General features: G+C 45.2%; 1 protein-coding gene across 1 annotated transcript in view; it reads left to right on the top strand.

Moving 5' to 3' along the window:
• The first annotated feature begins 482 nt into the window (after window positions 1-482).
• Window positions 483-14,662, top strand: part of NNT (nicotinamide nucleotide transhydrogenase) — a 202,394-nt gene continuing 188,214 nt past the window's right edge. Inside the window, exon 1 of the mRNA XM_068249595.1 lies at window positions 483-590. The gene's annotated coding sequence lies outside the window, so the exon portion shown is untranslated. The remainder of the gene's footprint in view (window positions 591-14,662) is intronic.

The following is a 14,662-nucleotide window of genomic DNA, read 5'->3' as shown; positions in this document are numbered from 1 at the left end:
CCATCTCTTTCTCCCCTGCTCACAGCAGCCCACCTCCTGCTCCCCCTGCACACAGCAGTCCATCTCCTGCTCCCTTTGCACACAGCAGCCCATCTCCTGCTCCCTCTGCACAAAGCAGCCCATCTCCTGCTCCCTCTGCAAAAACCAGCCAATCTCCTGCTCCCTTTGCACACAGCAGCCCATGATCTCCTGCTATCCCTACACACAGCAGCCCATCTCCTGCTATCCCTGCACACAGCAGGCCATCTCTTTCTCCCCTGCACACAGCAGGGCCCATTCCCTGCTCCCCAACATACAGCAGCCCATTCCCTGCTCCCCCTAAATAGCATCCTGTTCCCCAATATACAGCAGTTCATTCCCTGCTCCCCCTGAACAACGCAGTCCACCTCCTGCTCCCCAGCATACAGCTGCCCGTCTCCCTAACATCCTGCAAAGATCACATCCAAGGACACAGCGTGCTCCAGAAGGGGCGGGGTCGGGAATGGTGACGTGCCCGAGCCGCTCTCCGCTCAGTCTCTTCCGGGGCGCTGAGTGTCCTGAGCTGCAGCTGGTGTAGCGGGAGGTGCGGGGCGCCGCCGAGTCACACACAGGTCAGTGCCGGGGCGGCTGTACGATGTGCGGGGAGGAGGGGGGTGAGCAGGCTGCACCATATGTATGGAGAGCAGCGGGTGCATCCTGCAGGGTGATCAGTCACGTGCTGCCACACAATACCCGGGCATGAGTGTGGGGGATGGATGGAGGGGGTCCTTATGTAACAACAAGCCCTTCCTGCATGCACCAGCAGAATGGCCGGCTGCTGATCAGTGCTACACTCATAAATGCAATGGTGCTGCTAGTGCTGAACTCTGCAGAATGAATGGATGAACCTATATAACATAATAGCAGGGACACTGTGCAGTATGCATGCCTGGGCACTCTGCTACATGCAATGGTGGAGCTTCTATAGTGGTCTCTGTAGAACCAGGGTGACCCATATACAATCCAGCATAATGTCAGGGCCAGTGTATAATCTGCATGCTGGGGCCTTCTCAGCGCTGGTAGGGTAGAATGCCCACAATGATTTTTTTCAGAACCAGGTATTGCATGGGCCACTGTAGAATCACAATGCGCTGGACACATTAGCACATATAATGGGAAAGGCCACTAACTTCCTCTACAGGATTAGTGACCCCATACATATAGAGACTACTGTATAAATTGATGCTATGGGTACATTGACTGGCATGGTTAATAGTAGAAGCTACCCAATGACCTCTTTTGGATCAGGGTGACCCTGTCCTTGATCCAGAATAATTACAGGAGCAGCATATAGTCTACGTGAACTGGGCGCAATGGTACATGCAATGAGAAAGGTTAGGGATAATAAAATGACAAACATATATAACAGCCCACATCTTCCACAGTGCTTTACAAAGTACATATTTGACAGTCCCTCAGCAGTGCTCATAATCTAGTATTCCCTACTACAGTCATATACCCCTACTGTAGTGTAAAGGCGGCTACTAACAATACAATTCGCTGAATGAGCCTTTGTTTACAATTACGGGATCACCAATGGATGAAAATCTCCTAACCAATCTGATCAGATTGATCTGAAAATCGGATCGATTTTGCGGGAAACTAACTACGTTGTCTGTATGCTTTTGGGATGTGGAAATAAACCTGAGGGCTTGGAGGAAGTCTGTGAACATACAAACTCCATGTCTTTGCTGAGAGCAAAACCTGGGACTTAACCAATGTCCTGCAAAAATAGGGTAGGGTAAAGTTTTAGGTGTCATCAGAGACACGACTTTAGGCCTCATCCTCCACTTGTGCATTGCTGGTTTTTTTTTTAGCAGTTCAAGTGTGCAACACGCAAGCACATCAGAAGTGCATAGACTGCACTGTCGGATGGTTTCATCCATGTGGTGCGACTCTGTATGGTAATGCAATGCGCAATTGTATGCTCTGTTGCACGAATGTTGTGATGCGATTCATAAATGGATGGGATCTGTAACACAAGTGTTATAAGTTGCTATATGTGATGTACGGACCCCTGCGCTGCACCAAGAGGAGACAAGGCCTAGGCCCCATTTGAACTTGATCAGTTGCTCTCAGTATAACTGAAAGGACAACTGATTTTCAAAGAAATGTTCATGTTTCCCAATTGCTCAGTTCACGCTATACGCGTTTTAACTGAAAGATTTTTCATAATGCATCGCTATGGAGGAGAAAAAACACCGCCTACCAATTGATGAAATGTAAATGGGGCCTAAGGCCGGATTCACACTGTGAGTGCTTGCGTTTGATTTTTAAAAAATCTTTCCCATTCACTTTCATTAAAATCACTGCACTCATACGTTTTTCACGATCATTGCGATTTTTACTGCGATTTTGATGAAAGTTAATGGGAGCGATTTTTTTTTTTTGATTTTTTTTTTAAGCACTCAGCAAGCGCTAATCAAACACAGGCGCTCACAAAAGCGCTTATAGTGTGGATCCGGCCTTTGTCTTGGTTTTGTTTGAATTTTGACTTATAGATTGCTGCAATTCCCATGTTTTGGCCAACCCAGATTATTATATGGAAACTAAAATACAGATTTTAAGTAATGGTTTGTTTTAACTAAAAACAATTAACTATACTTGGCATTCTGGATACTAAAAAATAACACATAGTGCTGTGAAAACAACCTCATCTAGTAATGAAATGAATCTCTGAGCTCCTTATACAGTCTGAGCATTTGTCCTTTGAAAAGAGAGATCGTTTTTATAGGATTAAACACTAAAGACTGAACAGTTTACTATGTCTTTAAGCGACTAGGCAGGATGGGTAAAGGTAAATGGGAGCATCAGAAGCTGCATGAAATATATGCCCATCACAATAAAGGGGAACTTGCATAGGGTCATTCTGGATCATGTGACAATAATCCAGGATTTAATGTTACACAACCAATTCTCCATTTAAGATGCTGACATCAACAGTGTTTTCCCTCACTTTGATTTAAAACAGCTGAGATCAGTAGGCTAGCGCACAGCTGTGCAGCTGTTATATGGACCTATGACCTCAAGAGTTTTTCTTTGTGGCCATACTAAGAAGTGACATCAACAAAGCAGCATCAGTGCCATTTCTTGGGCTATATCATGCATTTTGCAGTTAGAGGATGCCTTAGCGCTTAAAATATTGAAAAAAATGACCCCTACTGTGTGTGTGGGGAGTTGTGCAGATGCTTACCGCCCCTCCCGTGCCCCAGTGTCACCCTCCATTCTCTGGTAATTTGTCCTGTTCTTTACTTCCTGGTGCCCTCTAACGTGGACATACTAAGCTGCGCATGCGCAGTATGTCTGCTTGGGGTGGAGAACGCGCCAGGTATGTATTGTGACAGGTATGTGCATGTACAACACATGGGGTCGCTGGGGACTGCACCAAAAGGCGCCCAAGCGCGTAGTATGTCCAGGTTAGATGGCACCGACCAGGAAATAAAGAGCGGGGCCAATTACTGGAGAACGGAGGTCGACGCCAGGCATGGGAAGTGCAGTAAGCATCTTGCACAACTCCCACAACACACACAGTAGGCGTCATTTTTAAAATATTTTGAGCGCTAAGGTATCCTTTAACATATCTGTAGGATTTTTGGGATGGGTTAGAAAACCTAGTACCTGGTTAAAAACAAACCCTGGGCAGAATATACAAACTCCAAGCAGTTACTGGCCTGGCTCAGATTTGAACCAGGTTCTCTACCGTTGGAAGGTGATAGTGGTAACCACTATTAATCGGTAGTGCATTACTACACCAGTAGCCAAATTCCATTAATGCAATTGATATATGGCAGGGTGGTCATAGGCGCATTCATCTGTGCACCAATTGCAGGAACATTCTGCTTCATCCGATTGCTGGCCGTACTTGTTTTGGAGAACAGAGGTAAAATTTGATTGATCAGATTTGGAACATTGATTGATAATCAACTTTCCAAATTCCATTTTCCCCGTGGTGTTTTGGTTCTGGTGAATTGCACCTCGTATGAAGTAAAAACTTTCTTCAGTCTTGAAATGTATATTAAATTCAACCCAAGATGCTGGTGCTCTGACTGGTTGAATCATGAGTGATTGACCACTACTACTTTCCTCACAGTGGCTCATTTTCTGCTCATTATTATTTTCTAGTATTCACATAGAACAAACTATATAAAGTGGACCTGAACACGTGGACAGGGTTGAAAGAAACCCTATCTGTATTTAGAGAGTTTCACTATTTCCCCCTTATCTATGACTAATCACCACAGTAATTTGATATTGTCAGCTCAGGAATCTCCTCTGCCACAGCAGAGCAGCTAATTTGTAAACACCGGATGTTAACCCCATGTCTGCTTCCATGAAAGCAGGAAGTAGACACACTGCAGATTTCTTACAGGATTTGTATCAGCCTTAGGCCCGGTTCACATTAGCATTTTTTTACGGACCCGGACATACGGATCAGGCCAGCTGGATCAGGTGAAAACGGTCTGTTTTACAGCCAGTGTGCTGTAAAACATTCGCTTTCATTGGTTCCTATACGCTGCAAACCCTTCCGTTTCTCTGAGCGAAACGGTTCAGAAAATTGGGTCCTGCAGCATTTTTTCTTTCGCTCAGCGGAACACACCACACAACCGTATGGCCAGTTCCGTTGGCAAATGCTAATGTGAACCAGGCCTAACAGAAATGTTAGTGCTGTTGCTTATCTGTCCCTGCTGCAATAGAGAGCAATGCAATCAGCTGAAAATAAACCCCAACCCAGTCAGTTGCTGCTTGCTTTGCAGGTTCATTAGGCTCCATGCATGCTGGTCCAGGCATCAGACTACTGAGCAGGATTGATTGTTTTGGCTGTGAAGACCCAGGATGAGAATGACAGCCAGGGAAGTTGATACTGGTAGTGCTTCTGTCATGGCAGGTTCCCTTTAATTCCCAGGATGTGATCGGCTGCTTGCCATGTTGGCAACATGCTGCAGCCTGTGGCTGTGTGTTGGGCTATATCTGTATATGGAGGCAGCGGTATGCTGCACGGCTCTGCCCATATGGCTCTATTTGGAAGTACGTCTCGTCGCAGCAGCTGTTCCCAGGCATTGTGGCGAATGGGCGGGCCGCGCGCTGACTGACGCTCCAAACTAACCAATCGCTGCCTTGCCGCGTTCACCGGTTTAAAAATAGAAGGCGCTACCGCCCCGCCCCTCGTCCAATCAGTCGCGTGCCATGGCGCTTTTGGATGGACGTGCGCGGTGACGTGGCGCTGGGACGCAGCGTAACTGGGGAAGCTCTTACTAGGTGACTTTTGGTTTGTCCTTGAAGCCTGACGTCACCGGTAGTTGCTAGGCGACGAAGTGGCGGCCTAGGAAGCGCCTTTCTTGTCAACCTCCAGTGCTGGTGGGAGGTCAGGCTGTACTGTGAGCCTGATCTTTCCCTGGCAGCCAGCTCTTCTCACTCTCATCATGTGATAACACACCTGTTATTACAGCTATTCCTCGCTTATGTTATGTGTCATCAGTTTGACCATTTAGTTCAGGATGTAGTATTTGATGCAGAAGATAACACAGAAGTGCTAGCAGTAACAGTGTCTGCCTCTCCATGCAAAACTTTTTTTTTTTCAAAGCTCATTATTATTTTTGTAATATAAAAACATGTATTTAAAGGACCACTACAGCAAAAATAAGCAGTTAAAATATAACAGAACTGACAGGTTTTGGACTAGTCCATCTCCTTATATGGGGTATTCTCAGGGTTTTCTTTGTTTTCAAAAGCATTTCCTGAATGGCAGTTGTTAAGTCTAGCTGCCAAAATAGTAATATACCAGCCAGCCTCCCTACTCACTTGCATACTATTTTGTCGTTCAGGAAATGCTTTTGAAAACAAAGAAAACCATGAAAATCACCATTGAGGTGATGGACTAGTCAAAAACATGTCAGTTCTGTCAGATTTTAACTGCTTCCTTTTTTTTTTTTACAATACAATACAATACAATAACATTTCTATAGCGCTTTTCTCCCATAGGACTCAAAGCGCTTTTTTGCTATAGTGGTCCTTTTTTAAGTGTGTGCCTCAGCGGCTTCTGCATGACTTGTGCACAGTCTTGTCTTCCATGCAATAGTATTAGGATGTGCACATCTTACTACGAGTGAATATGAAGTAAAACTGCGGTTGAGCCACTGTCACTGTAGCATACCACATTGATGTAAATATGCCTCTACCCTGCATTCTGACAATGCAAGATTTAATTACTCTGATAGTAATGAGCCCTGCCTTGGTGTTCGTAGTTTATTGGATAAAACCATGGCAGGAAGATCGTATCGTTCAGCCACAGCTGCTCAGCCAGCAATCAGAATACTTCAGTGGTGTCCAACCTTTTTTTGCCCGAGTGCCACACTTCATATTAACCACTTTACCCCCGCGCGTACGTATTTCTCTGCCCCTTTTTCCATCCTTTAAAAACCAGGGACGGAGAAACACGTACTTTCCGCGTTCCCGACGCTGCCCGCGCTCCCGCTTGTAAACACGCCGCCCGCCGCTAGTAAACACGCCGCCGCCCGCTCGCCCAGAGATCAATGAACGGGAAAATCCATTCCCGTTCGTTGATCTAAGCCCCGCAATGATCAGCTGCTCTCCTATGGGCAGCGCGATCATTGTGAGAAAAAACTCACGTGTCCAGCCTCCTTATTCTTCCTCCAAGCTTCCGGAAGGAAGCTTGGAGGTCGCATTAAAACAAAAAGTTACTGTGGCCATCTTGTGGCCAAATAGTAAACTACACCCTACACATTTTTCACATACAAATAAATGACTTTTACACATAAAATTAACTCATTACCTCCCACACTCCCCATTTTTTTTTTTTTTTGTAATTAAAAAAAATTTTAAAAATTTACAATTAAAAAAAATACATAAATAGTTACCTTAGGGACTGAACTTTTTAAATATTTATGTCAAGAGGGTATAACACTGTTACTTTATAAACTATGGGCTTGTAATTAGGGATGGACGCAAAACTGAAAAAAATGCACCTTTATTTCCAAATAAAATATTGGCGCCAAACATTGTGATAGGGACATAATTTAAATGGTTTTATAACCGGGACAAAAGGGCAAATACGTTTCATGGGTTTTAATTACAGTAGCATGCATTATTTAAAAACTATAATGGCCGAAAACTGAAAAATAATTATTTTTTTCCCCACATTTTTCCTATTTTCCCATTAAAACACATTTAGAAAAAAATAATTCTTGGCATAATGTCCCACCTAAAGAAAGCCTAATTGGTGGCGAAAAAAACAAGATATAGTTCATTTCATTGCGATAAGTAATAATAAAGTTATAGACGAATGAATGGAAGGAGCGCTGAAAGGTGAAAATTGCTCTGGTGCTCAGGGGGTAAAACCCCTCAGTGGTGAAGTGGTTAAGATACATTTCGCGGGCCGGAACACATACATACAAAATTTAAATATAACTCTTTAACATTTTTCTAGTAACAGTTAACATGTTGTTGGAAAAGGAAAGAAAATGGCAAATAAAGAATTGTTGTACTCACCATTTGATGCCCATTTTCTGGGTTACCTGGGTGTGTGTGCAGAGGCTTTCTGGGTGATTTCCTCCCGCCCAGTACAAATGCTGTGTGAGCTGAAGGTAGATGAGTAATAAAAAAAAAAAGAACAAAACAAGTATATTGGTGGAGCCTCCTACATTGGGGTATCTAGGAAGGTTCCTAGTGGGAAAAGTGAGTCTTTCGACCCTGGGTTATCAAACATTAAAGAAAAAAACTGAAAAGAGCTTCCCACTATCACATAAATTTGAATGTAGTCAAAATTTTTGACTACACTCAAATTTATGTGATAGTGGGAAGCTCTTTTCTGTTTTTTTCTTTACTGAGGGTAGTTGGGGCCTACTATTTAGCAGAAGTCGGGGTCTCAGTTAGTTGCCGCGGGTGAAGGTCAATGTGAAGCAAAGTTGTGTTTTTTTTTTCAGCTTGACAGGCTGGTAGGGTGTGATGTCACACTGTCCCCTGAGATGAGAGGCCGGAGCAGTGGCAAATCATCTGGGAAAGGAGAGCCAGAGCATGTGAGGAGAGCCAATGCAAGAATTCGTGCTGAGGAGGATCGGGGATTGCGTCATAGGTTTCTCGTGTTCTTTGCAGTAGCATTGTGATATTTAGAGACTCTTGCCCATTGGTTGCTGCAGGAACTTCCCTTCAATAAGAATAAGGCTGATTCCTATTGTAGGGTGGTTCCTGCAGCAACCAATAGATGACGGTCTCTAGCTATCACAACGCTACTGCGGAGAACGTGACTATGCTGTGTAAACCTATGACATAGTATGACACAATCCCGATCCTCCTCCTCAGGACACTTCCGTGGGCCACAAAAGTTGGTTTCACGGGCCGCAAATGGCCCGCGGGCCTTAGGTTGGGCACAGCTGGCCTACTTAATTGCTTTGGCGGAAGAGTTAGTAACACATCTGAGTGAAAGATTGACATGCAGGAGGGTTTTCTAACCAACCAACTATTTCGACGTTTACGATCTTCTTTCCCGAAATTACAGCAATCTCAAACATACGTGTGTTAAATCAATTTCATCAAAACTTCCAATCAACTGAAAAATTGGATGGGATTAGTCGAATTAAATAAATAAAAAAAAAAAAAAAAGATTGTAATGTGTGGCCACCGTAACGCTTTTACCTTGCCTGATGATGTATACTTTATCATATGGTGAGTGCAGTGTACAGTATTTCTTTTGGACACAGAACATGTGACTGTAGTTCTACTTGGCAGTGCCTGGAGATTGTACTGGTTAAGGGTTCTGCCTCTGACACAGGAGACCAGGGTTTGAATCTCTTCCTGTTTAGTAAGCCAGCACCTATTCAGTAAGGAGGCCTTGGGCAAGACTTCCTAACACTGCTACTGCCTATAGAGCACGTCCTAGTGGCTGCAGCTCTGGTGCTTTGAGTCTGCCATAAGAAAAGCACAATATAAATGTTCTGTGTCTTGTCTGCTCCAAAGTAGAAAGAAGCATATCTTCGGTTAAAAACAAGGAACACCAAGAGCCCCAATAGTGTAATATGTACTGGTAAATGGTTACTAGATAGAGTAAATATTAATACTCACAAACCAGGGTTACCATTAGGCAACCACTGTAAAGGCAGGTGGGGAGATTTTCCTGACCCCACTTAGGAATAAGAAGTCGCTCTCTGTAGATGAGAAAAAAGGGGGTTCAACCCTCCACCCAGGGTGGACTCAATATTATGCAGGAGAACAGAGGCGCCAAAAGGATAAAAGGAAGCTAAATGAGCTTAAAAACCAAATTCTTGGTAAATAGAGGAGGTAGTGGTGGACTTACCTCCTCCAAGTAGACACACAACGACTGTAGTAAAGACGGTCAATATATTTTATTTATGAACTCCAAATATGCAACGCGTTTCGCAGGTTTGATCCCGCTTCATCAGGCAATAACAACGGAGCAATAGCATATGTGGTCAGTAGAAGAGCCAGGCACCTCTGTCATGACAGAATCAAGAATTTGGTTTTTAAGCTTATTTAGCTTCCTTTTATCCTTTTGGCGACCTCTGTTCTCCTGCATATCTTGGGTTAGGCTAGGTTCACAGTGGTCAGTTGCATAACTCACGCGTTATGAGTGGAAACTGCAGAGGAGACTGGACAAAGACTTTAATACAAAGCCTGCATGCAGCAAGTTAGAATAACACGATCCGTTACTGTGTACAGGCCCATAGAATTGTACGGGCAGCGAGTTGACCTGCAGAATTATTCTGCAAGGCATCTGACCACTGTGAACAGGGCCTGAAGGTTTGTATTATTGGGGTTAGGTTAGTCCAATGTTCAGCCTTGATGCTGTGCTGAAATAACAGTGGGTGGAGAAAGCATGCAAGGCCAACTATTTATTGCTTTAGATCCATATGGCCTAAAGCTAAGTAGTGTACATCTGGACACATTATGCTTAGAAGTCAGAGACATTCAGCTTTAGGTGATCGTTTTCTGTAACTGCTTGTTTACTTCATACCACTTTTCATTGCCTATTGGTGCACAGGTGTAAAATAATTAGACATAATTGTCACTTAAAGGACAACTGAAGTGAGGAATATGGAGACTGACGTATTTATTTCCTTTTAAACAATGCAAATTGCCTGGCTGTCCTATAGATCCTCTGCCTTTAAACTTTTTTTTTGCAATAGACCCTGAAAAAGCATGCCAGTCAGGGGTTTCTGAAGTCTATTAGTTGCACGCTTGTTTCAGGTGTGTGATTCAGCCACTTCTGTAACCAAAGAGATCAGCAGGACTGCCAGGCAACTGCTATTGGTTTATGCTGAATACACACGTTGCGATTCCCCGCGCGATTCGTGGGATCGATTTGATTATTTCCAACATGTTCGATCGTATTCCGATGGATAGAGCCGTCGATTTTGCATGTTAAGTATGCAAAATCGATGGCTGTATCCATCGAAACACGATCGAACATGTCGGAGATATTCAAATTGATCCCGTGAATCACGCAGGAAATCGCAGCGTGTGCATTCAGCATGAAAGGAAATACATATGGTAGTCTCCCTATCCTTCTCACTTCAGGAATCCCTTTAAGTTTCACTGCATTTTCTGCATGCTTGTTTCAGGTGTGTGATTCATGAAAGATCAGCAGTATACATTTGAAATTGGCGCCGGTAGATTGGGCGCAGGATACAGCCGGTATATGGCTGATCCTGCTACTGCACAAGTCCGGGCCGTGTTAATTACTTTTCCCTCTCCAGGCCACCATGGATAGTGGGGAATGATATAATTCGGCTTACAGCTATTGCTGGAGGCTGAATTATTGTGTTTTAAAAGCAACTTCAGCCCCGTCTTTCTGACGGAGCCGATGTTACTCACTGAGTGCCGCTATAGCTGTAATTCCTGTTACAGTCTACAGTGGCGCCGGCTGCGCCCAAATCTAGCTGCGCTGAAAAGCACAATACCAGTTACCTGGCATCCTACATCAGCAGGATGCCAGGTAACTGGTATTGTTTAGTATGAAATAAATATGGCAACCTTCATATCCCTCTCATTTCAGTTGTCCTAAAGGTCGCATTCACTGTGCTACATTGTGTAGCTGCGTTATAAAGTCTTATAACGCAATAATCACATTGTGAATTCGCACTTAGTAGAAACGGGCACTTAAACACACAAAACACATTCACATTTCTCTTACAGATGGATATGGAATATGAAACTGTCTGTCTCAGATGTGTGTGAATCCTGTTGCTGCATACACTGGCAGTCCACTTCTGGGTTTCGACAATTAAGCTTTCAAGTCGCTAGTGACATTGAAACACTGTCCATAACGCAGATTGTCGTGGCGCGGTGAATTGTGAGTGACCTCTTTTTTAACAAGCAGCAGTATAGTCTATGAATGGTTTCTTATCTTTCCGCCATGGATCAGATTGCTGTGGCAGCTGTGAACTTCTTACCTTTCCATTATCTGTGCTGTCAGTATAGCTTATCAGGGCTAGGTCATACAGGTGATAGCTTTGCACTGTGTCGGGACTCCGGGCATTCTCCCTCTGATGAGGAAAACTTCAGCCCAATCGCCATAAAAGGCCAGCATTCCTTGGTTTTACTTTGCAATTTGCATTGATTTTATTTTCCAGAATAATCTTTTCTTCAACATGTTTGGTATTTGAAGTCCGGTAGGATAGTGTCCTTTGGAGTGAGGGGATGCTGTGATGTCATTGTGTGAAGATCAAAGAGCACAAGACTTGCTTTCAGTTTGGTGACAGCAGCAGCTCCAGAATAGCTCTGATGTGAAAGTGATGACCTCTTGCCTGGAAAATTCCTCAGCTAATACAGGTGTAAACATGGCAGTGCAAACACCTGCTCTTCTTATAAGTCTCCCTTACTTGTTCTGTGTCTGCAGAGCTGGGACACACTCTTCAGTACAAACACCTGCTCTATAGCTGCTCACCTTACAGACAAGTCTCCCTCACTTGTTCTGTGTCTGCAGAACTGGGACACACTCTTCAGTACAAACACCTGCTCTATAGCTGCTCACCTTACAGGCCAGTCTCCCTCACTTGTTCTGTGTCTGCAGAGCTGGGACACACTATTCAGTACAAACACCTGCTCTATAGCTGCTCACCTTACAGGCCAGTCTCCCTCACTTGTTCTGTGTCTGCAGAGCTGGGACACACTCTTCAGTACAAACACCTGCTCTATAGCTGCTCACCTTACAGGCAAGTCTCCTTCACTTGTTCTGTGTCTGCAGAGCTGGGACACACTCTTCAGTACAAACACCTGCTCTATAGCTGCTCACCTTACAGACCAGTCTCCTTCACTTGTTCTGTGTCTGCAGAGCTGGGACACACTCTTCAGTACAAACACCTGCTCTATAGCTGCTCACCTTACAGGCAAGTCTCCTTCACTTGTTCTGTGTCTGCAGAGCTGGGACACACTCTTCAGTACAGACACCTGCTCTATAGCTGCTCACCTTACAGGCAAGTCTCCCTCACTTGTTCTGTGTCTGCAGAGCTGGGACACACTCTTCAGTACAGACACCTGCTCTATAGCTGCTCACCTTACAGGCAAGTCTCCCTCACTTGTTCTGTGTCTGCAGAGCTGGGACACACTCTTCAGTACAGACACCTGCTCTATAGCTGCTCACCTTACAGACCAGTCTCCCTCACTTGTTCTTTGTCTGCAGAGCTGGGACACACTCTTCAGTACAAACACCTGCTCTATAGCTGCTCACCTTACAGACAAGTCTCCCTCACTTGTTCTGTGTCTGCAGAGCTGGGACACACTCTTCAGTACAAACACCTGCTCTATAGCTGCTCACCTTACAGGCCAGTCTCCCTCACTTGTTCTGTGTCTGCAGAACTGGGACACACTCTTCAGTACAAACACCTGCTCTATAGCTGCTCACCTTACAGGCCAGTCTCCCTCACTTGTTCTGTGTCTGCAGAGCTGGGACACACTATTCAGTTCAGTACAAACACCTGCTCTATAGCTGCTCACCTTACAGGCCAGTCTCCCTCACTTGTTCTGTGTCTGCAGAACTGAGACACACTCTTCAGTACAGACACCTGCTCTATAGCTGCTCACCTTACAGGCAAGTCTCCCTCACTTGTTCTGTGTCTGCAGAGCTGGGACACACTATTCAGTACAAACACCTGCTCTATAGCTGCTCACCTTACAGGCAAGTCTCCCTCACTTGTTCTGTGTCTGCAGAGCTGGGACACACTCTTCAGTACAAACACCTGCTCTATAGCTGCTCACCTTACAGGCCAGTCTCCCTCACTTGTTCTGTCTGCAGAACTGAGACACACTCTTCAGTACAAACACCTGCTCTATAGCTGCTCACCTTACAGGCAAGTCTCCCTCACTTGTTCTGTGTCTGCAGAGCTGGGACACACTATTCAGTACAAACACCTGCTCTATAGCTGCTCACCTTACAGGCCAGTCTCCCTCACTTGTTCTGTGTCTGCAGAACTGAGACACACTCTTCAGTACAGACACCTGCTCTATAGCTGCTCACCTTACAGGCAAGTCTCCCTCACTTGTTCTGTGTCTGCAGAGCTGGGACACACTATTCAGTACAAACACCTGCTCTATAGCTGCTCACCTTACAGGCAAGTCTCCCTCACTTGTTCTGTGTCTGCAGAGCTGGGACACACTCTTCAGTACAAACACCTGCTCTATAGCTGCTCACCTTACAGGCCAGTCTCCCTCACTTGTTCTGTGTCTGCAGAGCTGGGACACACTCTTCAGTACAAACACCTGCTCTATAGCTGCTCACCTTACAGGCAAGTCTCCCTCACTTGTTCTGTGTCTGCAGAGCTGGGACACACTCTTCAGTACAAACACCTGCTCTATAGCTGCTCACCTTACAGGCAAGTCTCCTTCACTTGTTCTGTGTCTGCAGAGCTGGGACACACTATTCAGTACAGACACCTGCTCTATAGCTGCTCACCTTACAGACAAGTCTCCCTCACTTGTTCTGTGTCTGCAGAGCTGGGACACACTCTTCAGTACAGACACCTGCTCTATAGCTGCTCACCTTACAGGCCAGTCTCCCTCACTTGTTCTGTGTCTGCAGAACTGGGACACACTCTTCAGTACAAACACCTGCTCTATAGCTGCTCACCTTACAGGCAAGTCTCCCTCACTTGTTCTGTGTCTGCAGAACTGGGACACACTCTTCAGTACAAACACCTGCTCTATAGCTGCTCACCTTACAGGCAAGTCTCCCTCACTTGTTCTGTGTCTGCAGAGCTGGGACACACTCTTCAGTACAAACACCTGCTCTATAGCTCCTCACCTTACAGGCCAGTCTCCTTCACTTGTTCTGTGTCTGCAGAGCTGGGACACACTCTTCAGTACAAACACCTGCTCTATAGCTGCTCACCTTACAGGCCAGTCTCCCTCACTTGTTCTGTGTCTGCAGAACTGAGACACACTCTTCAGTACAAACACCTGCTCTATAGCTGCTCACCTTACAGACCAGTCTCCCTCACTTGTTCTGTGTCTGCAGAGCTGGGACACACTCTTCAGTACAAACACCTGCTCTATAGCTGCTCACCTTACAGACCAGTCTCCTTCACTTGTTCTGTGTCTGCAGAGCTGGGACACACTCTTCAGTACAAACACCTGCTCTATAGCTGCTCACCTTACAGGCAAGTCTCCCTCACTTGTT

This window comes from Hyperolius riggenbachi, chromosome 1 (genome assembly GCF_040937935.1).
Source record: "Hyperolius riggenbachi isolate aHypRig1 chromosome 1, aHypRig1.pri, whole genome shotgun sequence".
Taxonomy (NCBI): domain Eukaryota; kingdom Metazoa; phylum Chordata; class Amphibia; order Anura; family Hyperoliidae; genus Hyperolius; species Hyperolius riggenbachi.
The sequence above is the reverse complement of the archived record's forward strand: the minus strand, read 5'-3'. Positions and strand labels throughout refer to the sequence as shown.